General features: G+C 48.9%; 2 long non-coding RNA genes across 3 annotated transcripts in view; both read right to left on the reverse strand.

Annotated features, from left to right (window-relative positions):
* Window positions 1-223: 223 nt before the first annotated feature.
* Window positions 224-21,173, reverse strand: part of LOC113483752 — a 33,810-nt gene continuing 12,860 nt past the window's right edge. The window contains exon 3 of the long non-coding RNA XR_003399083.1: window positions 224-422. This is a non-coding gene — a long non-coding RNA (uncharacterized LOC113483752). The remainder of the gene's footprint in view (window positions 423-21,173) is intronic.
* LOC113483751 lies at window positions 2,595-19,241 on the reverse strand. 2 transcript variants are annotated; one of them, XR_003399082.1, is made up of 4 exons: window positions 18,668-19,241; window positions 16,460-16,532; window positions 16,126-16,277; window positions 2,595-3,386 (listed from the first exon to the last, which is right to left on the reverse strand). It is a non-coding gene; the product is annotated as an uncharacterized LOC113483751 (long non-coding RNA). The 2 variants fall into 2 exon arrangements; XR_003399081.1 differs by lacking the exon at window positions 18,668-19,241 and having other exon boundaries at window positions 16,460-16,826.

Consider the following 21,173-nt stretch of genomic DNA (forward strand, 5'->3'; position numbering starts at 1 on the left):
AGCTGATTTTTGTGTCTGTCTGTTTTTTTCCAAAGGTCAGAGCAGCTGTGCAGGTTTGTGTGTGTGTGCCTGGGTGTTTGAAGGAAAATACTGACCCCTTTTGAGGTTATTCAGTGTTATGTTTAGTTCATTCCCTTCATCACTCTAAATAATTTGGAAAAATTTTTAGAATCACTCATGCTCAAAACCAAACTATTTGCTGAAACTTCTTTTTCTTTTTTTGACCATTTCATTGTTCTTCGTCTGCAAGGGCATCACCAGAAGCTCCTCAACTAGCCTTCCTCAGTCCTCAGCTGCTGAGGGGAGATGAGGCTTTCAGCACGTTTTCTGCAGAGCCAAGTATGTGGAGTCCTGACCCAAAGCCACCAGCAAAGCCCTGCTGTGCCGTCCCAAGGGCAGTCCTCACCGCAGACAAACCACAACTGTGAAAAAAAGACAAAGAATGTGAGTGAGATGTGCTGGCTTGGAAGCACAAGAGGGGAAATGCTGTGCAGAGACATTTCTCTTTTCACCTAGAAGTGTGCCCTCCACTCAGCTCATAGCATGCTTACTTACAGAGCATGCCCAGGCCCCACCAGCAGTGTAAAACACAGGCTTTGCCCCACTTCTGCTGCTCCAGCCCACATGGCTGGCAGCCGAAGGCTGCAGCATGCAGGCTAGACTGAACTGGGGGTGCTGGGACAAAAATACATGTTTTTTCCCCATTTGCACTGAATGTTGACATTTTGCCAGAATCCAAACCCCCACAGTTGGTTGTAAATCATCCATCAATCACTATTTTTATAGAAAAACCCCTTTGCTGCCTCTCGCCACCAGCAAGCCAGGCCAACGCATGCCAGAACATGGGGGCAGGCATGCTGCTGCTGCCTCAGAGCCAGGCAGCATGTCAGGGCTGACGCACGCCAGCCCTAACTGTACCTACAATTTTACAAACTTCATAAATGCATGTGTAAAATAATCTACTTATTTCTTTAAAAAAAAAAAATCAACAAGTTGAGAAGCGCAGTACAACAGACAACCTTAGCTGTGAGCTGTTGATTTTTATATGATATATTATATGCGAATGTGCCGATGCAATGAGCGGAACGTACCAATTTGGGTAATTGGTGAGGGCCTGAGAGCATGTATGCACTGCTGATCTGGTTGCCTTAAAATGTATGTATATTTACAGTGCCAGCTTGTTTGCATTTCTGATGATCTGAAACACTGAGAAGGTAATCAGCTCCTCTAGTGCACGCAATCAGCTCTGCAGCGTTCGCCTCTCTGTTGTGGGTGAAGCTGCTAAGTCTGTAATTTTAAAGCTGACAAACGCCATTAAACTGTTAAATGGAGCAGGGGAAGGCTGCTGCCAAGACCAAGCACTGTAGCGATGCTCCCTTCAGCCGGGAGGACACCCTGGTGCTGCAGGGAGATGAAGAAGGTGAGAAGCAACACCAGGCCCCGGGGCTGACCAACAGTCATGATGGGACCTCACTAATACTTTGAGGCTGGTATGGATTTAAGCCTGAGCATTGGCTCAACTCTTCTGGCTGGATGTTAGCATTCCCAATCTCCCAACTAAAATCCACTTGAGTAATCAACTGTAAAGCTAATGACTCGGGCCCCAAATCAGCAAAGTACTTGAGCACATGCTGAAGTCCCATTGAAAGAAATTAGACCTAAGCACACACTTTGCTCTGAGGGGAGGGGGCTTTACGTAAAAAGTAGTAAGAAGGCGGTTCAAAATACGTGCAATATTCTATGGAAGCAAACCATACCTGCTGGAGTGACCTCCAAGCACCCTGCTCAGCGTTCGCAAGGACCTTTCTGAAGCACAGGGATCATAAAGCCTTAGACCTGGCTTTATTCTGTTGGCAGCCAAACCTGAATAAGCATCAGAGGATAGCCCCAGCACTCCAGGCTGCTCCCAGGTCCTGCACACCCCACAGCCATGCTGTGAGAGCACTGCCTGGCGTGCCTCCTCCTCACCAGCAGCACTCCCCTGGCTTTTCTGAGGACGAGTGCCCAAGCAGGACAGAGTCTGTACATTCCCCCAGCCGCACCATGGCCACACACCCCCTCCGATGTTGCCCCTTGCACCTGCCCGCCAGCAGGTTCAGAGAAACTCAGCACTTCAGCCCCTCCCAGCCACCTCCGTCACACTCCAGAGTGGTGGGACGAGCAAAAACCAAGTTTCCCTATCCACCAGAGAACAGGAATAGCTGTTCTCTGGTGGACAACACCTTGCTCTGGCAGTTTGTGCTGGTAACTCCCCAGCGCAGTTGAAATCTAGCTATAACCTGCCTTAAATATGGGATTTTACAGCCCCACAAGGTGTTAATGCGTATATATATTGATAACCAACCTGATCAAAGGAGACCATTTCCCTGGAGGTTTTCCAGCATCTGGATATCTTTATTATGGTGAATTACTTAGGTCAAAGACCTAACTTGTGTAAACTGGCACAGCCCTGCTGAAATCAATACCCCTACTCCAGCTCCTATTATTTGATGAGGTGGCCCAGGATCTCTACATTGGTTTTATTGTCTTCTGCCATCATCTGCCCAGTTCCCATTTCAGGGCCTCTTGCTGAAGTTTGTCTTCATAAAGAAATTCAACCAGGATGCACATATTCAGGCTAAAACGAAGCGTAAATAGGGCTCAGAGAGAGGAGAAAAGAGAGCAGATGTGCTGAAGCAGGCGGAGCTTTGCTGGAACCTCTTGGCCCTGAGCCTCAGGCACAGCCCTCTGCTAGCCACCGAGCAGCTCAGAGACACAGAATAACAGGGAGGCTTGTAGAAGCAATAACGAGGACTGAGCTACGTGTATAGGTTGAGCAGAGCTGATCCTGGCTGTATCAGGATGGGGCTGAGCGCATGCACAGGGGCAGCTCCTGCGCTGCAGCACAATGAGAGGGCTTCAGCTCTGCACCATCACAGCGGCTGCCTGGGCTCTACCCTTTCCTCCACAGATTAAAAAGCAAAATGCAACACCATCCATTCAGCTAATCCATCCATAATTGCTCTAAGCAAACTGAGAGGCTGAACATCTAGCTAACAATTTTTAAAAGATACTCAATTCTTCTATTTTTCTGCTCATTTTCATTTTGTCTGCAGAGTCCTGGGGAGAGGGTGAATGCTGCAAGCAAATGAGTGGACCAGAACACCTTTACTTGTAACTGAGAAGTTCAGATGCGTTTGCCATGTCGGGGAGGGTTTGCTTTCTTTAGGTCTCCCAGTGCTTTGGAGATTACTCCTTGGTTTCCTGGAGATCCCCGGGTCCGACACTTCCCTTTAATCCCTTGTAAAGAGGTGTCCAGCCCAGGGACAGAGCATGTGGCCAGCCTAAGACATGGAGGACCAAGAGGCATTCACGCTCTCCCACATGCACACAGGATGAAAAGGCATCTGCAAAACCCAGGAAAAACCTTTATTACAATGGCCTCCCGCAGAAAGTCAAAAGCAAAGTCAAAAGTCTTTTGCAGAGGCAACTGCAGCCATCAGGGTAAAAGAGAAGGCCACGCTCGGCCTCTGCAGTGAGACTGAACCAGTTTACGTGCTAATCCCAGTGTGAGCAACCAGAGCTGGCACCAGCCAGAGCCAGTTGTCTGACTTCAGCATTTGGCAGGGAGGGACAGATGAACAAAAATATGTAGCACAGGCACTGGCTGCCCAAAGCCATGGGTTGCTCACTGTCAGCAAACAGAGCCAGACAGAAAAATAAATACAGAGAAGATCTTGAATTTGGAAAGCGATTCCCGTGCCTCTGCAGGCTTCAGCAATACCTCTGCCTTGGCTTTTTAGTATCTGCAGCATGTTTTATGTTGTGGCCAAGGGCAGGAAGAAAGCTCCCATCCCTCCCCCAGCTCACATGTGTCTGTGCAATGCCTCCAAGCTCAAGGATATTTCAGCATTTGTTATTTCTGGGGGGAAAAAAAAAAAAAAAAACCAAAAAAAACCACCATAATCTGGGGCCAGAGCAGAGGAGGAATGAGGGCAAAGAAGGGATTTTGGCAGGCGAGCACTGGAGGATGATGCTGTGAATGGGGTTATATTCTAGGGGACGGTAGCCCAGTGCTCCCATGGGATGGCCAGTGCCATCCTCGCTGTCAGCCCAGGACCCAAGCATCCATCCCCACGGATGATTTTGGAAATGCCACCTGTACATGTGCAACACCACGACACTACATGGCACTGTGACAGGGCTGGCACTCAGCTGACAGTACAGAGGGCACCAAGGCAGCACTGGGAGAGAGGGAGGGAGGGATGCGAGGCAGAGTGCAGATCTAAATAAGGCCACAGAGGTAAGGGAAGGATCATTTTAAACAGTTAAAGTTTCATTTTAATGGATACCACAAGGGGGAAAGCATTTCTGATGGCAAAGGGCGAAGCATGTACTTTCTTTTTCTGGACAACAGCTTTTACAGCCAGCCTCCCTGAGGAAAGGAAGCACGTCTGCATCCATGTCCCCCTCCCTGCCCCACAATTTTAGAGACAGTTTAATTTTAGCCAGGTCAGTCTCAGGGGACTTCTGCTCCTACGCCTTCTAGGAAGTGGAGACAGTCAAGTTGTGGTCAGTCCTGCTAATGAACCCCGCAGGGAAGATGCTGCTACCCCAGGACACAAAGTCCACTTGTGCCCTCTGGCTAGTAGCTGCTCAGCACTTGTCCTTTATACTCATATCTATTTCCATTTCAAGGGAAAACCAAGGAGAAATGGCTAAATACTAATCCTGCTCCTCTTCCCTGCGATGTACCCAGCAAAGTCTCTCGCCCTTTCCTCCCCGGGGAGAGCCAGGCAGTGGGGCAGCACCGAGCCCAGGTACCCTGCTCCCCCTCCACAGGCACAGCACGCTCTTCTCCTTGGTCAGTATTTCAGTCTGCAGATCAGATGTCTCAATTTCCAGCCAGATTCCCTATAGCACACAGTTAGCTACGCAGTATTTTCTCCTCAGTTCAACTCCCCCATTTTTCTGAGAAACATGGGACTACTACTTGCTCAAATACATATAATATCCTTTCAGAAAAAAAAATAAAATAAAAAATCTGCTGGTGCAGCTAAATGGCCAAACCCCAGGCAAGCTCATTGAGCACACTTCTGATCTGTATTTCAAATTCTAGCATTAAGCTTGTCCAGCCTGAACAGCCTAGATCTCCAAGCACCTAGCAGGGGTGTACCCCACCTTCCCCCCAAAAAATCATTATCATTAGCATTTCTGAGACTGGATCAGACAGCTATCTGCTGGAAATAATCAAGACAGAAGCTGGTGGTGCCTTGGCATACCGGACACCTCATCCAGCCCTAGTTTTATGAGTCTGTGCTTTGCATCAGGGTAAACTCACTGCCACTTAAGCAGATTGGCTCAAGGACAGCTAATTAAGTAAAGCCAAGCAAATCAGTCATTGGAAATAACAGCTCTAGTGAGCCTCACATCTTTCTGTCCTTGTGAAGTGATTGTGATCCGGTCCATTTTCTCACACATTCACTAGGGAAAACATAATGTATCATTTTCTGACCCCAAACCTTTCCAAGCGTTTGCTGGCAAACCATGGTGCTGGGTACATCTGCTCCAAAACCAGCAGGGAGAACTTTCCTCTTTCTAAAAGGACCTAGTTCAGAGGACAGAAGGGTTTTCTATCTCCTCCTGAGGCTGGTGGGAGTCTGATACCATCCGTGGACTCCAGCAACCCACATTACCAGATCAAGGAATGTGTATGTACCCAAGAGTAGAGATTCCAGGTGAAACCCCTGTGAATCACAGCAGAAATTGCTTCACAGTTCATTTTTTTTCCTGGTCTGTTCTGAATATCATTTGGATTTGGGGCTAGAGAGGGACCACAGCTTGGCCTAGCCCCTGCTGCAGTCCCACTGGCTCTCCCATGGCATGGGGGAATTAATAATTAAACGTGGGCCAGGTGAGGAGTAGTGGGGCTATAAAGCAGCTGTAATATTTCTCTTTTAAAAGACCGTCAGGGTGGGAGCTGGAAGCTAAGTGGCAATTGATCTTACTTCTGCAGAACAGCCTTTTGAAGTAAATTATTAGGGATGAGCCGGTCATTGCCATTTACATTTCCCATTGTTGATGGCAGACGCCAGGGACGGGAGAAACAGCACAGTCCACCTAGCAAAATGCTAAGAGCACAAACCACCCCATCAGCAGTATGTTTGTGAGTGGAAGAGACCCTTCCCAGGCACCCAGCTGGAGGCTCTGCCCTGCCACGGTACCTCTCGGAAGTCTTCAGCTAAAACCAGCTCTAAGTCTTTTAACTGCTCCCTCCACTGTGGCAGTGGTTTTACTCCAGCTGCCTAAGTTAGGCAACCCCAGGGCTGGCTACTAGCATGTTCTGCAACATACCTGCAAGCATCGGGCTGGCCTCAGTTGCCCTCCAAGCCACAGAGCTCTCCCCAATATTAATGAACTGGGCGGCTAAGCCCATCACCCTGACTTTGGACACCACCCCAGGGTGAGGGTGGGAGCACTGCTACTGGAGCTGCTGGCTCCCCAGCCATTCACTCTGGTGTATAGGGTGCTCCTACCTTTCTGTATTTGGACACCAAGTGGAAACTCAGCTAGAAATCACCGTGTTTTAAACCTGATGGATCTGAGCCCAGGCATTGTCCTTCGTGCTTTTAACAGCCCGGCAACTCTCTGGGTGTCTGTGCACAAAGACAGGCAATGTCATCTTCCCGCGGCGCTCTTAACTGCTTATCGATCCCAAAGAGCCTTTGAATGGATTTCTCTGGCTAGCTATCATCCTCCATAGCCTGAGAGATCTCTTCTATATTATAAAGTAGACATCTCAGTTATAGCTTTATTTACTGTGAATGAGCAATTAAGCCATCCCGGTTCAATTTATGGCTAGCACAGATAACTCCTCTTAACACAAGTCAAGGCCAGTTTAACTTTTGGACACTTTCCTCTTGCCAGGTGAAAAAACAAAACAGCTTTATTTGTGCATTTTTTAAGTCTCTAGCCCAAATTCAAACCTCATCTGAGGTCAGTCTGGCACAAGATGGGAAATTATTCCCCAAAAGTGTGTTTAACAGATTTCCACTGCGCTCATTGAAGTCACAAAGGCAGAACTCAACTTATCTAGCTTTGTCGTCTGAAAGTTAAGCTACATCCTGAAGCTGGTATTCGGGATGTTGGTGCTTTCAGTACCCACCAGGATTTAAATGTACAGCTCGGTACTCAGGACAGCACAGCAAAGACATCAGGCTATAAGGCCCATCAGGAGAAAGGCACACCCAGCCAAGCCCGTGATGCTGCTCTGCTTCACAGAGGAGAAAGACACTGTCACAGGAGCGGGGCCACCCAGGCAGCCGGGTGGTGACGGCAGGGACCCAGCCAAAGGGCCAGCCAGCCTCGGCGGAGGGGCTGGAAGCCTGGACACCCCTCCCAGCCCCTTTCCAGCACATCCCAGGTGTGCACAGCATCCCAGCACACAAAGCCTCTTGTGGGGCTGAGCCTTAGCTGCTATTCCAACAGGTTTTGATGCATAATGTGTGTACTTTATGGCTTTACAGAAAATCACCTAGATTGATACAGATCTGCACTTTATTAATGTTTCCACCTACCAGCAGTGAATTAATCCATTTGGAGACCGATCTAACTTCTCAATAATGCCCAGATTTTCCACACTGTCAAATTCATTTCTCATTACCCATTAGGGCAGGTGGAGTTCTGGTAGACAGTGGATCATCTCAATGGCACTGCGTAATGTTCCTTCCAAGCTGCCAAGCTGACAAGACCCCACTGAGAATACGCCCTGCTGGTGGCTGTCCTCTCTGGATGAGAGCCTAAGGTATTTTAAGAAAATCTCTTTTTAACTGACTTTATGTCTTGGCAGGACAGCACATTAATATTGGGGAGAGCAGGGGGAAGCACTACTATTTCTGACTTAAGCGCTGCTACACGACACCATTTTTTAAAAAAACATTGTAGGAGTTGCTGCCTTTGCTCTCAGAGCTGGTTTGTAGGGTCAGAAACAGGCTTAGTTTTGGATTTCTTCAGCTGAGCTCTTCTGCATTTGGACCGGCAGCACGTGTTGACGTGCCCAGCGTACAAGGATGCAGCCTGCCTTCACCTGCCGCCTGGGAGCCATGGACACCAGAGTCCCTGACAAAGAGCTGTTGCACCCAGCCAACTCTCTCCTCCTGATGATTTGTTGAACACCCAGTTTCTGTTTTAGGCCTCATTTGTTCCCTGGTGTGAGATACTTCCCTGGCTGATGACCTGGAGATCATTTCTGATGGCGCTACAAGAACGATGCCAGCAACCACTCGCGTGCAGCCCATCACCTGGCACTGATCAGAGCCACGCTGCAACCCAGGGGGAGCCGCGAATATCTCAAGAAGCTGCTTTTTCTTAATTACATTCTTAGAGAGGTTCTAATAAATAAATAAATAAGTAAATAAATAAATAAATAAATACATAAATACATAAATAGATAAATGAATGACAATGGCCTGGTTATTTTTGAGCTAATCCTTGCAAACAGAGATGGGCTACATTCTGCGCACCAGCCCTGCTAAACTGGTGTTGCCTCCCATCCCTGTCACCTGGTTCAAGTGAGCTTAATTTGGTTTTTAATCCTATCAGTGTTCCTGGAGCAGCAATTCCAGTGTGTTTGTGTGGAGCACCCTGGCGATAAACCTAAGGGCACTTTAAAGGCAGCCACAGCCTCCATCAGTAAACATCTCCTCCCAACACAATCGCAGGTGCCACCGCCCAGCAAACCTGCTTTCCCTTTTGCTTTCCATTCCTGCACCCTCCCAGGCCAGCCATGAAGGAGCAGGTAACCTGCCCCACCTTGTTTCCCCAATGCTTCTCTGTGCTCTATGGCACCTGCACACATTGGTATTTCCTGATGCATTTACAAATGTGCTTTCAGTCAAAAAAAAAAAATATCCTCAGCCTGTACCTTTGCACCATTCCCAGCTAGGTAAAGGGACCTTCTCCTTTGCAAGCTTCCATAAATGGTACTGCCACTGCAACTCGAGCTCACGGGTACAAAGATCAGCCCCGGCAGAAGTACATATTTCATCTCATTTCCTCCTTTCACCATAACTCATCCCATCTACTCTAAGGAAAGTGAAGCTGTGACCTGCTTCACGGAGTCCCAGAAGCCCAGAGGTCTTGCTTGCATCCTCACCCTGCATGGGAAACATCCGAAGCTTCTGCATTGCCTGGGCAAGGAGGTAAATAACAAACCCTGCAGGCTCCTCCTGTGAGGGACCAATGCCGTCTGAGCAGCCACTGTTTTTTAGAAAATATTGCAGTACACATCGTGCTGTGAGCACCACCAGCTCCTCGGAGAGGCAAGATGGGAGCACTGGGATGGGAGGTGTGCTGGTGTAGACTGGGAGCACTGGGACAATCATTGCAATCCCTAGGTGGTACAGTAGACTTAGATGCTTATTCGGCTGTTTTCTCTCAGACATAATGAAAACAAGAGAAAAAAGAAAAAAAGAAAAAAAAAAAAAAAAAAAAAAAAGCACTTTGGACGATGTCTGAATGTTAATTTAGCAACTTCCAGGCAGGACAGTATCCTTATTTTATTGTATGGTGACAAATTAATTCAGGGAAAAAAAAAAAACATTCAGTATTTGAAATATAGTATTTCTTCCTGCAGCATTAATTGGTGGCATCGGTACTGTGTAATTTGTTACTGGTGGCATATTTCTGTACAGCCTCATTTCCTTAAAAGCATGGGAATTAATTAGGTGTTTGTGGTGGTAAGGGACTGGCAGGCACCAGGCATAACGTGGGCAATCACTGGAGAGGCTTCCTGGCCACACGTATGCATTAAAGGTTAGTAAACCACTGGTGTAAATACCACAACTCCCCTGACTTGCGGGGATTAATTTACTCAGAGGCAGATGTGTTTATAGCAGCTGAGCACCTGCCCCTCTATATTTAAGCGCAGAACAAGAAATCACCTCATCTAAGTAATATATGGCAACGTTTAATCGTTGGTATTCGTTTCTAAGTAACTGAGTTACTGAGGATGCCTTTTCCCAACCAGCTGACGTCCTCGGTAATTTCTGCTGAAAAGGGAGGCAGGCAGGCAGCTCCGGCCCTGTGATGTCATTGGCCCTGTGATGTCACTGGCCCCGTGAATCACAGTCTTCTGCTGACACCATAATTGCATTTCACTTCCTTTTCTTTCATATGCTGAGTCCCTCCAGGTGGGAAAATACCCACCCATAGTAAGAGCAACCAGCCCCGGTGAAGACCTGCCAAGGGGAGAACGTGCTGCCAGGGGGGGTATGCTTAGGGGGCGCCGGGGGCACAACATGCAGTTACCGGGGAGAAGCGTCACCTCCACGCTCAGCGCCAGGGTGATGGAGCTGCCAGAGGCACGGCCACACTGCCCGCTCCAGGGCTGGCTGGTGTGTGCCAGAGCCATTCCCAAGAAGCAGAGAGATCCGAGAGGGCTTGAGGAAGGGCCAGAGATTCATGGCAGGGGACACCCACACCCATCCCTGGTGTCTGTTTCAGCCCCGTGGTGCTGCATCGTGTGCAGCCATGGCACAGCATCAGCATCCTCCCCATGCAGGATGTCCAGAGCATTCTGGGCACTGGAGAGCCACAGATTTCTGAGGACGGAGTTGAGCTGTATCGGTGCTGTGAGATCACAGAGTCACAGAATCACCTAGGTTGGAAAAGACCCTGAAGCTCCTCCAGTCCAACCATGAACCTCACCCTGACCGTTCCCAACTCCATCAGATCCCTCAGCGCTGGGTCAGCCCGACTCTTCAACCCCTCCAGGGATGGGAACTCCCCCCCTGCCCTGGGCAGCCCATTCCAACGCCCAACAGCCCCTTCTGCAAAGAAATACTGCCTCAGAGCCAGCCTGACCCTGCCCTGGCACAGCTTGAGGCCATTCCCTCTTGTCCTATCGCTTGTTCCTTGGCTCAAGAGACTCATCCTCCTCTCTGCACCCTCCTTTCAGGGAACTGTAGAGGGCCATGAGGTCTCCCCTCAGCCTTCTCTTCTCTAGAGATGGATGAAGCCAGGGAGGGAGGATAAGGTGCCCCACATGAAGCTTCATGCTTCACAAACAAAATTGCAGGGCTGTAAACAAATTAAGAACTGCAAAAAAATGCAATGATGGAGCGTGCTAACCCCTACACGTACACACACACGTCTGTATGAAACGACGTAAAGGCAGAAGGCTCCCACCAGCCACCAGAGGTGCCGCTCCGTTGGCAGGCTGCTTGCCCCGGCTCCCCAGTGCAGGGCCGGGAGGACATGCTGATGGGCACCGCCAGCCCTGCCGTGGCTCCAACCGCTGCACCTCGTGCTGGGTGCCCAGCGCCCAACTGCACTTTGGGCTCCCCTGCATGTGCCAGCACTGCAGCAGAATTAACACTACTGGTTTGTTAGTCTAATTCAGAAATACTCTTGGGCCTTTTACTGGAAAAACAAAAATTATGTTTCTGTGAGTCAACGTCCTGAAGAATTACAGTATCTTGGGTCTTTATTGTAAAGCACGGTCAATACTACTTGATAAGGTCAGAGTTAAAACAGACAACAGCTCTGATATCACCAGCACAATGAGTTACAGTGTTTCTTGATGACCCTGTAACCATCTTTTATCACTTTAAGCAGTGCAATATGTGATAGAGCCAGGGCAGGAATTTTGCTGGAAGCTCGCGAGCCTCTGCAGCATGAGAGCATTGCTGGCGATAGCAGCCCAAAGCACAGCTTGAGCACCAACAATTTCAACTCCTTTTTGACTTCTTGTGCTAGCAACACATGGCCAATAAATCTTATAAATCAAAATATATTGTGTCTGGTGATCCTCTGATCTAGCACTAGCACTAAAATGAGTTACCCTAAGAAAACGTTCCCATGTTTTACAGCAGCTCAGAATTTATTCTAAAATTATCTATTTTATTAATATGCATTATATATTTATATAAAGTTGACCTTTTAAGAGCTGCCCTGTGCACCTCTTGAGCGTTGCATATAAACCAAATATGAAATATTTCAACCAACAGCTTCAAGATGATGTGTGGGTAAAATTCGGGGCTGGGGAAAGGAGAAAAGAGGCAGGCTCAGACAAGCAACTACTAAAGAGAAATGTGCCTCTAACCTCAGCTCTGCAGCAGGTTCACGAGATGCTGCACCCCCCAGACCTTGATCCTCACTCCCCAAGATGCTGACAGGAGCTCAGATGACCTCTTTAAGGTGTGCCGAGAGCCCTGAGGAGAAAAACTGGAGGTGCAATGGTGACTTTAGCTGCCAAAATCATAAAAAATGAAACACTTTTTGGGCTGGTCAGCAAATAGCAGAAATGTTATAGGAATTAGGAAAAAATTCTCCAGTTTCACACTTTCTCATGGGCCCTGTATAAAAGATCTTTCCTACAGGTAACTTGATAACTCTGTCATCAAATCTCCACTAAAGCAGATCAGAAACAACCTCAGTCTTCATGTCATAGCTGATAACTAGTGGCAGTGAATTTCCCAACACAGGGCTTGTGGTATTAACATTTTAAAAATCACGAGACCCTCAAATATCCTGACGCTAAGTCTCATGACCTTTAAGTCAACTAGATTCAGGTTTCTTTTTCTTTGACTCTTGCTGCACTTTTGGGATGCAAATAAAAGACCTTCTTAGGTTTATGGAACATTGCAGGGAGCCACCATCACCCATTTCTTCTCTCATTTACATTTCTGGTCCCCTAAATTCAGTTATCGTCAGGGACGATTTATTTTTAAATAGTTCTTGTAAATGTTGACACATTTTGATAATCCTTGGTTTTAAGCCAATTCACAAAAGATTTTAAAACTCTGTTGAAATTAATCTTCCTTTGAAGCTCAGTCTGACCCAAACCAGCATTAAGCAGGTCCTGAAGTTTGTCCAAGCTGGCTCACAAAGAAAATCTCTTTCTGCCAAGCTAGGAGTGGCTTTATACATTTTACAAGTCACAAGGAAAGGAGAGGACTAACGTTCAAAGACAGAATATTAGAAAATGCCCTAATACTGAGGTCCCAAAGCACAGCCCCACGCTTCACCATGCCCCTAGGTGCACAATACTCAAGCAGTCCTTATTCAATCCTTTTGCCACGTTTCTGCCTTTGATAACACATTCCCCTGAACAATCAAAACCAAGTTCAGAGAAAGCCTTGCATCAGACTGCATTAATTCTGTTGGCTGAAATCAAAATGTAGAGTCAGGTGTTTGACAGCTGCTCTATAGCACTGAGTGAAAGCTCTTTCCTGCTTTTCTTCTGCATTGCCAAGGTGTATATTTTAGATAAAAGTCCTATTTCTGACCGAGGCACTCGCTGCTGCTCCTGTAATCGAGAGGGAAGGGTCTGCTCCTGCTCTCCCCCATCATTCTCACCATCACAACATGCCTTGGGGCTCCTGGCCCTTGGCTTTACCTGCTGCCATGAGCAGGCACAGACCCCCAACATCCCCTTCTCGGGATTGCAAAAGGTCACAGAAAAGCATCAAGTCCTGCTGTTCACGTTTGCAACCCCAACTTTCTGCCTCGCTGGCCGCTACCCTTGCAAGCCTCTCGGCTGCTCCACATCACACCAAAGCTGGATGGAGCTGAAAGCACGGGGACGCTGGAAGCCAGCACGCGTGTCCCAGCACAGCCTAGCGACACCCAACCATCTCAGCTGGCTCACTCTATTTGTACGTCCACATAAATATACATAAGACAGAGCTGAAAAGACAGAGTCAGCTCCTCTCTGAAGTCCTTCAGCTCCTGTTACCGCCAGATCCCCAGTGCTCCGCGGCACGCACGCTCTTTATAGCAGCCGTCAGCCTGGCACAGCATAGAGCAGATGGTCATAACGACTTGGCCCAGGGCCACTGTCAGCCCCCAGCTCCTTGCCTCACATGATGTTCACCGTGCCACCTGGGCCTCCTGTGCACCTGCGGGGCTGGGCAGGACAGCATACAGTCAGGGGCAAAGCCGGAGCAGTTGCTGGCAAGGCAGGGGTTAACACTGACCGGTCCCAAAAATCACCGGCTTGTGGTGCCCCGCACCTCCATCTGCCATGGGTGATACTGCTAATGCTCCCTGAGCAATGGACTGGGGGTAGGAGTGGGCAGAAGTCAGCAGGGAGAGATGCCCCAGGGACCACTGATCGGCAGAGGGATGGCAGGACCTCAGGCAAATCCTCAAAAGTCTTGTTATCACCCAGTAATTACCTACTCTTGCTGGCCCCTGCTGACACAGCTTCGCCCTGAGGTCCCAGGAAGCATCCGCTGCTGCCATTTGCCCCTAAGACAAGGGCACAAGGGGTAGAAAAGGGCAGAGTGGGGCATGTGGCCAGGGCTGCAGGAGGAGCAGGGAGAGAGGTAGCGATAGCAGGGACAGAGAGCACGTCCCACACCCGGCAGGGAGCCTGGGCACAGCCACAACCCATCATCTCCCTGGAGCTGGGGACAGGGGCTGCAGACCCAGGTCTTGCAGCCTGGTTGCAGGGAGCCTTATGTAGGAGACAACTATGTACAGAGATCAGCTACGTGCATCGCTTGAGTGCTTCACCCACAAATTTTAGGGTTTGCACCATCACCAGTAAACTGGGTGGTTTTTTGCCATGAGCAAAAAATTTCCTCTCCGGCACAAGAGCCCCCATGGTACCAGTACAGCAGGGGCTCGGCGACACATCGGTTAGGGAGTTATTGCAGCATTAGTGCAGCCGTGAGCACGTGAGAGACTGAGCAGCTCTCCTCCAGACCTCGTTCGGAGCAGCCCCCGCCGCGAGCGGCCAGGCCGCGCACGTCCATAAAGAGGAGAGGCAGCAGCGCTCCAACTTCCTGGCACTCGGGGAATCTTCCTGGATCAAGTTACGTTCATGTGTCCTTGGCTCATCTCTGTACAGTTGAAAAACACTGTAAGGGGAGCCAGTTAATTGAGACAGTTGGTCTCGCGGAGCAAAACCCAGGGAAACGGTTCCTTCCCGTTATGTTTAATTGGAGACCTGTTGCTGTAACCAAACCAGTCTGTTTGCACCACTCTGCTTTCTGGAGATGCTCTCCAGGTTGCATGAGAATGCTAGTCAGGATCAGAGAGGCCGTGCTGCCTGATGAAGCTTCGCATTGCTCCCGGGCCGCTCTACAACATGGCCCCGAGGAGTGGCCACTTCCCCACCATTTTGGCTCATCAGATTAACCAGAATCAGGAAAGGTATTAGTGGTGATGGCTGGATGCTACCTCTAAACTGACATGGAAGCAGGGGGATGAGAATGGTGGAAGTGTTATTGCAGTGACGCTCAGTATTTACTCTGCTGGTGATGCATGTCGTAACCTGTGCATGGGGGGGATGTTTCTAGGCACTGCCACAATACAAATACATAACAATAATAATACTCAGAGGAGGGAGGGTCTGTCATCTGACCCAGTGCCAATGGAAAGAGCAAAGAACTGGCCACCCGAGTTTGCCGCCAGCGATTTGGATCCACTGACACTTGGCTGCCCAGCAGGAAAGGCTGACAGGGTTTTCACAGGAGAGCAGCCACAGGCAGCTCAACAGCAGGTCTGCTGGCGATGAGGTGTGCTGCCGCGGCAAACCAGAGCTGTGCTGGCATCAGCACCCACACAACTCTTGTCTCAAAGAAGGGCAACGGAGCTGGTGCAGGGTCTGGAGCACAGGTCTGCTGGGGAGCAGCTGAGGGAACTGGGAGGGTTTAGTCTGGAGAAGAGGAGGCTGAGGGGAGACCTCCTGGCCCTCTGCAACTCCCTGACAGGAGGGTGCAGAGAGGGAGGATGAGTCTCTTGAACCAAGTGATAAGCAATAGGACAAGAGGGAATGGCCTCAAATTGCATCAGGGAAGGTTTAGACTGGATATTAGGAAGTATTTCTTTGCAGAACAGGTTGCTAGACGCTGGAATGGGCTGCCCTGGGAGGTGGTGGAGTCCCCATCCCTGGAGGGGTTTAAGAGTAGAGTTGACATAGCACTGAGGGATCTGGTGTAGTTGGGAACTGTCACTGTGAGGTTAATGGTTGGACTGGAGGAGCTTCAAGGTCCTTCCCAACCTAGACGATTCTGTGTGTGATTCTGTGTGACTCCAGGCTCTACTGGTGCAAACCGTTCACCAGCACATGAGCTTCAGATGCCAAGTGCACTGTGCACAGCTCTCACGTGCTACACCCTGGAACCCTCACCTTACCTTTTCTATGAATGTTTATTTAAGGAATACTTCTAGAGCAATGAAGATGCTTTGCCTCTTCAGTAAAGTGTTTTCCCTCATTGAACGGTCCCTGTTTCCTTGGCTCTGTGGAGGTGGTCACAGTGGTTGGGTCTTCTTTTGCTTGAATAACCCTAAAGCAGACAGGGATACAAGTAAGGAGAGCAAGACATGCCCTCAGCCCAAAGGTCCAGGCTCCTAACACCACTCCGAGCGCAGGGCAGGGAGAAGGCAGAAGATGCTGCCACCCATGTCTCCTCCTTGAGATAAGCCGTGTGAAGCAAGCAAAACACAGATTTGATAGACAACTACTCACTTCCAGGTGGGCAGCTCAGTCACAGAAGAACCATGAACTTATGGTCACGTTATCCTTGCAGGCTCTGCTGCTGCTGTGGAAGCAAAGACGAAGGCAAAGCCAACGACCTCAGTAAGTCGGCTGTGGGACCAGCACTAGCAGTAGATTAGGTGGCACTGGTATTTAAAAACACAACCTGAAGTATAGCACGCTGGGGTTCATGAAGGACACTGCCTTAACTCTTTCACTTTTCCACTCTCTGGGGGTCTTAGGAAAAATAAAATATCTTTCTCTGATCTTTCCAAACAGGAGAGAGAAACTCCAAGTGATGTTGTATCACACAGATTACCAGTGTCACCACCCCAGTTTCCTAATTTCCAGGGAACTAATAAATAGCATGAATGATTAAAAGAAGTATTTGATTTGAAAACAATGCTATGGTACCACAAGGCTTTGCTACTTGTGTTCCAGTAGTGTGTTCTGAATTTCTTCTTCTTTTACCTCTCCAGAAGTATGTCAATATTTTACACAATGTAACAAAATATTTCTGGAAAGATAGAAAGAGATAAAAAGACTACTCTTGCTGACAATGAACTGACTGATAATGAACTGACAATGAACTGACTGATACTCCTCCCCACCCAGTTTAGCTGCTTAATCCCGATATGTGTGCTTGGCTGGATTAGCAGGGAAGGGAGGGTGGTTGGTAGTCACCAGCTCATCTCCAGAAGAACCAAATTACAGGCTTTGCTGAGCACAGTGGTTGTTTCAGCAACGTGGTAAACCTGGGGTTTCTCTGGGTAATCTGAAGGAGCTGGCAGGAGAGCGAAGGCAAAGCAGAGCGTCGTTCCTGGGGTAACAGTCCATGCATGCTTCTCCTCCCCCGAAGCTCAGGCTTAGCAGGAGCCCACAGGAATTGAACCTGTCAGGTTTCCAATAGGAAAGCTGAATGAACATTGCTGTCCTTGCAACTGTCTCAATGACACAAATAACGTGTCACAGAGCGAAGGGGGACAATAGTAAATCTCCAGCTAAGAACAACGATAATGAAAGTACAGAAGTGAAAATTCATTACTTGAGTCTGCTCAGGAGCTATCCTGAGGGACCCTCTTAGGACTTCTGGGTTGCTTTAACCCTTTGGGGCTCCAATACTCACACTGATGTACTGTGCCACTGACTGTGCTTTCCTTCCTTTTTTTCCCCAATTTCTTTATCAAAACAACTTTTTCCTTCTCTGTTCACAAAGCGCTGTGAACAAGTCTCTTGAACAAGTGCTCACCAGACCTGCAGTGTTGTGTCATTCAGTGCTCAGCTTCCTGAAACTATGCAAGCAGAATGAAAAGCATAATGTGATTTTTGGTCAGCTGCTCAAGGAAAGAGTCTAATAACATTTTCTCCTGTTTCCAACAGCTCATGTGGAGGTGCAAGCAGTGACTGGACAAGACAGACAGCCCAGCTCCACAGGTGAGTTCATTCCCTCCTGAGTGCAGAAGTCTTTACTGACTACTTTTTGGTTTCCTGGAGCAGAAGGGATTTATTTCAGCACTGCCAATGTTGCTTAGGATGCCCTGGCATCCTGCCAGGTCTCTGGAAAGTTAGAGATGCCCATCAGGCATCTCCATGGCAACCCCAGGATGCTTATTCCAGCCGGACACAGTGTCTGTGTCAGAGCAGCAGGCTGTCAGGTTCATCTTCTACTGCCTTTTGGAAGGGCAACAGGAACTGAGAGGTATCTAGTTCCTCTCGATGCACTACCAGGCCACTGGGAAAGCAGCACACTAGCACACCTTGGGGCTTTGGCCCGGGGAACCAGCCAACCAGTGCTTCCAGGCTGGTAGCAAAATACCTGGCAAAGCATGAAGGTTTGGCTAGTGCAAAAATGGTGTTTTGGACTTCTCCCACAGGCAGGGTGAGCGGCAGCGAGCACAGGCAGCCTGTGCTTGGCTGCTGTTGCATGCTACAGCGAGTGCCCCAGCTATCCCCTGCAGCGCAGCGGCAGGGGAAGAGGAGCCCTCTCCAGGCTGTGGTGTTGGCATTTTGGGTGGGAACGGCAGCAATGCGGTCAGCCTGAGAGAGGCTGTGGCCCTCAAGGAAGGCAGGAGGTGCGGTAAAGCAGAATGTCATCAGTGCCAGCTTGATAGAGCAAACCTGTGCATCTGCCTACTGGCCCATGAACAGCATTGCTGCCCAGTGTAAGACAAGGAAGGGGCAGCTCCAGGCAGCACTTACCTTCTGGTCCTTGGTCAAAAAAATGAGTTTACATGTGGAAGAAATAGTCTTGCCTCCCTAAGGACATGTTCTTCCGGCCACCTAGCTTCATCAGGAACATAACTGACCTCCTTTGTTTCACTCCTAGTCCTGGGAACACACAGTGTCAGCAGCATTCCTGGTTCAAGGACCCCTGTGTGGCAAAACCAGGACTGATTCACCCTGAATTAAGTTTATCCATCTCTACTGGCACCGTCAACACCTCATTCCATCCTGACAAGCACCAGATACTTCATTCAAGGGCACCTGACATCAGGTTTTGGTAGATGTAGTTCAAAGCAGTACCCACTGAAACACCAGGGTTACTCCCCCAAACAGAGGTCTCACAGCAAGTTCAAACTGTTCAGCCTTCATTACTGACACTGTGGTATGTCCCACCGGCAGCAAATATGCATAGATCATCTCAAAGACAAGAGACAGTTTCCTCAATAGCTTCTCTAAATCATCGGTGCTTCTGTGGCCACCGTTGTGTCACCTGTTCATCCAATCGCTCAGGTGTCCATGATCACCATGTAGAGCATCCAGCTCCTTCCACAGCATCCTGGTTAAGAATAAATAACCCTAGTGAGAATGTTTCATGACCTTTCCTTCAAATGACCATTCATTCAGGTCCTTTATGTCTAACTCCAGGTAAACATAACCAGGGAACATGTCCACCTGCTGACAAAGTTCCCAAGGAACAACCACCCCACTCTTACGGTGTCCCAGGAAGGAAGGTTTGGGGGTTTAGTCCCCTCAGGGTCATTGTCACTTCAGAACAGTTGATTACTACCACGTCTGCTTTCCTTCAAACACTGCTACTCATACTGAGCTCCACATATTTTTTCCAAACTTGCTTTCCATTTACATTTGTCATTGTATTAAAAAATACAAGGTTGACTGGGAAAAGGAGATAACTCATTTGCCTACTAGGTCAACAAGAAGAAGGGCTTTGCACATCACTGCAGCAGGGAGTTGCTGATAAAATGCAAAAGACGATGCTTGGTCTAGCAAAGTACCTTCTGCATCTCCCAGGAAGTGGCATGATGCTTATTTAATTAGAAGGGGCAAGGCTCCCTCCTGAATAAACCGGAAATATCTAACTTTCCAGGGAAAAAAATAAACCTGCCTGGGTATTCTGGAGGACTCTCAGAAAGAACAGTTATATGGTCTCCATCAGACTTGCACAGTACAAGAACCAGAATTTCAGAGAAGGGGTATGAGGAGAAAGCCAGTCTGCTCAGGGGGAAGACACCCTCATATTTAATACTGGGATGAGTAGATAGATCATGTTTTACACACACGCACACGCCTCATTTCTTCACCTAAGTCTCTTAAAACATTTGCGACTTTACTACCCATCTCAGATGCATTTTGCATCGTACATTAACAGAGCTTGTCTGAGGGCAATTTTATGGTAAGTGGTTAACAATAAAGCACATCACCCAAGGGCATGGCTAATGCATAATTCAGGTTACCGGCACAACTTCACAAATGATCCCTAAACCCTCTACAGGGTATCCAAAGGCTAACACAGACTGTCCCTGGAAAAGCTGAGCGAACCATCTTGAGAGCTGGCCTTGTGGTGGTTGGGAGAGGACAGAACCTCTCCCAGCCACCAGTGGAAGACAGGAGAGCTCGCTGGCCTCCCAGTGAGCCCAGGGGGAGGGTGGCCGTCACACTTGCCCTCACTGCCTTCAAAGGATGAGTTATTTGAAGATTATAAAAGGATTAATGCCTTAACAACAACACAGAGCCTGTCCAGAACCACTGTCCTTGTCTAGAAAGGCCAGCAACAAAACATAAGCAAAGCAGCATGCTGAAGGTCAACAGATCCGTGCCTGGACAGAGAAGGCAGCACAGCTCTCCAGCCCTGGAAACCTTCGGAGGGGAATGTCCTGCCAACAGCCCCCTCCCTGCCTCTGGCAGCTCCGCGTGCTGGGGACAAGGGCAGCCCTGCCTTCGGCTGCTGGTGTTGCAGGCAGAGTGGCACCCAGCTGCCGCCACGAGAAGGAAGGAGGAGCACCCTGAAAAGTCACCCAAAGGGGACGAGGACACAAGGCCCCTCCTGCAGGTCTCTGTCACGGGGCATCAATGTTGGTATTTTTCATTTTTAAGAAACCTTAGCAAAACATCTGCTGAACCTTCGGTTGCTGAAAGCTTGATCTTCAAGGAACATCATGGCAATGCCAGTTTTCATTGAAAAAAGGGAAAGTAATAGAACCTGCAGAATTATTTGCAGTCCTCTCTCTGAGCACAGAGATGTGACACTCATATTCCCTGAGCCACAGCTCCACTCCTTATCCAGCTCCGTACTCATCGCATGGCTGCTCCCAGCATCTCTGTGCAGGCAGCCAGGGAAAGGGTGTCCAGTGCAATGAGTGCTGTGCCATACCACCAGCCAGGGGATGACCAGGCTTGGCTTTCGTGGACCAGCAATCCCATCCAAGATGCATCACCTCCTGCCAGAGACTCTCCCAGCTGGGGA

This window comes from Athene cunicularia (genome assembly GCF_003259725.1).
Source record: "Athene cunicularia isolate RWA chromosome 9 unlocalized genomic scaffold, athCun1 chr9_part2, whole genome shotgun sequence".
In the NCBI taxonomy this organism is placed as follows: domain Eukaryota; kingdom Metazoa; phylum Chordata; class Aves; order Strigiformes; family Strigidae; genus Athene; species Athene cunicularia.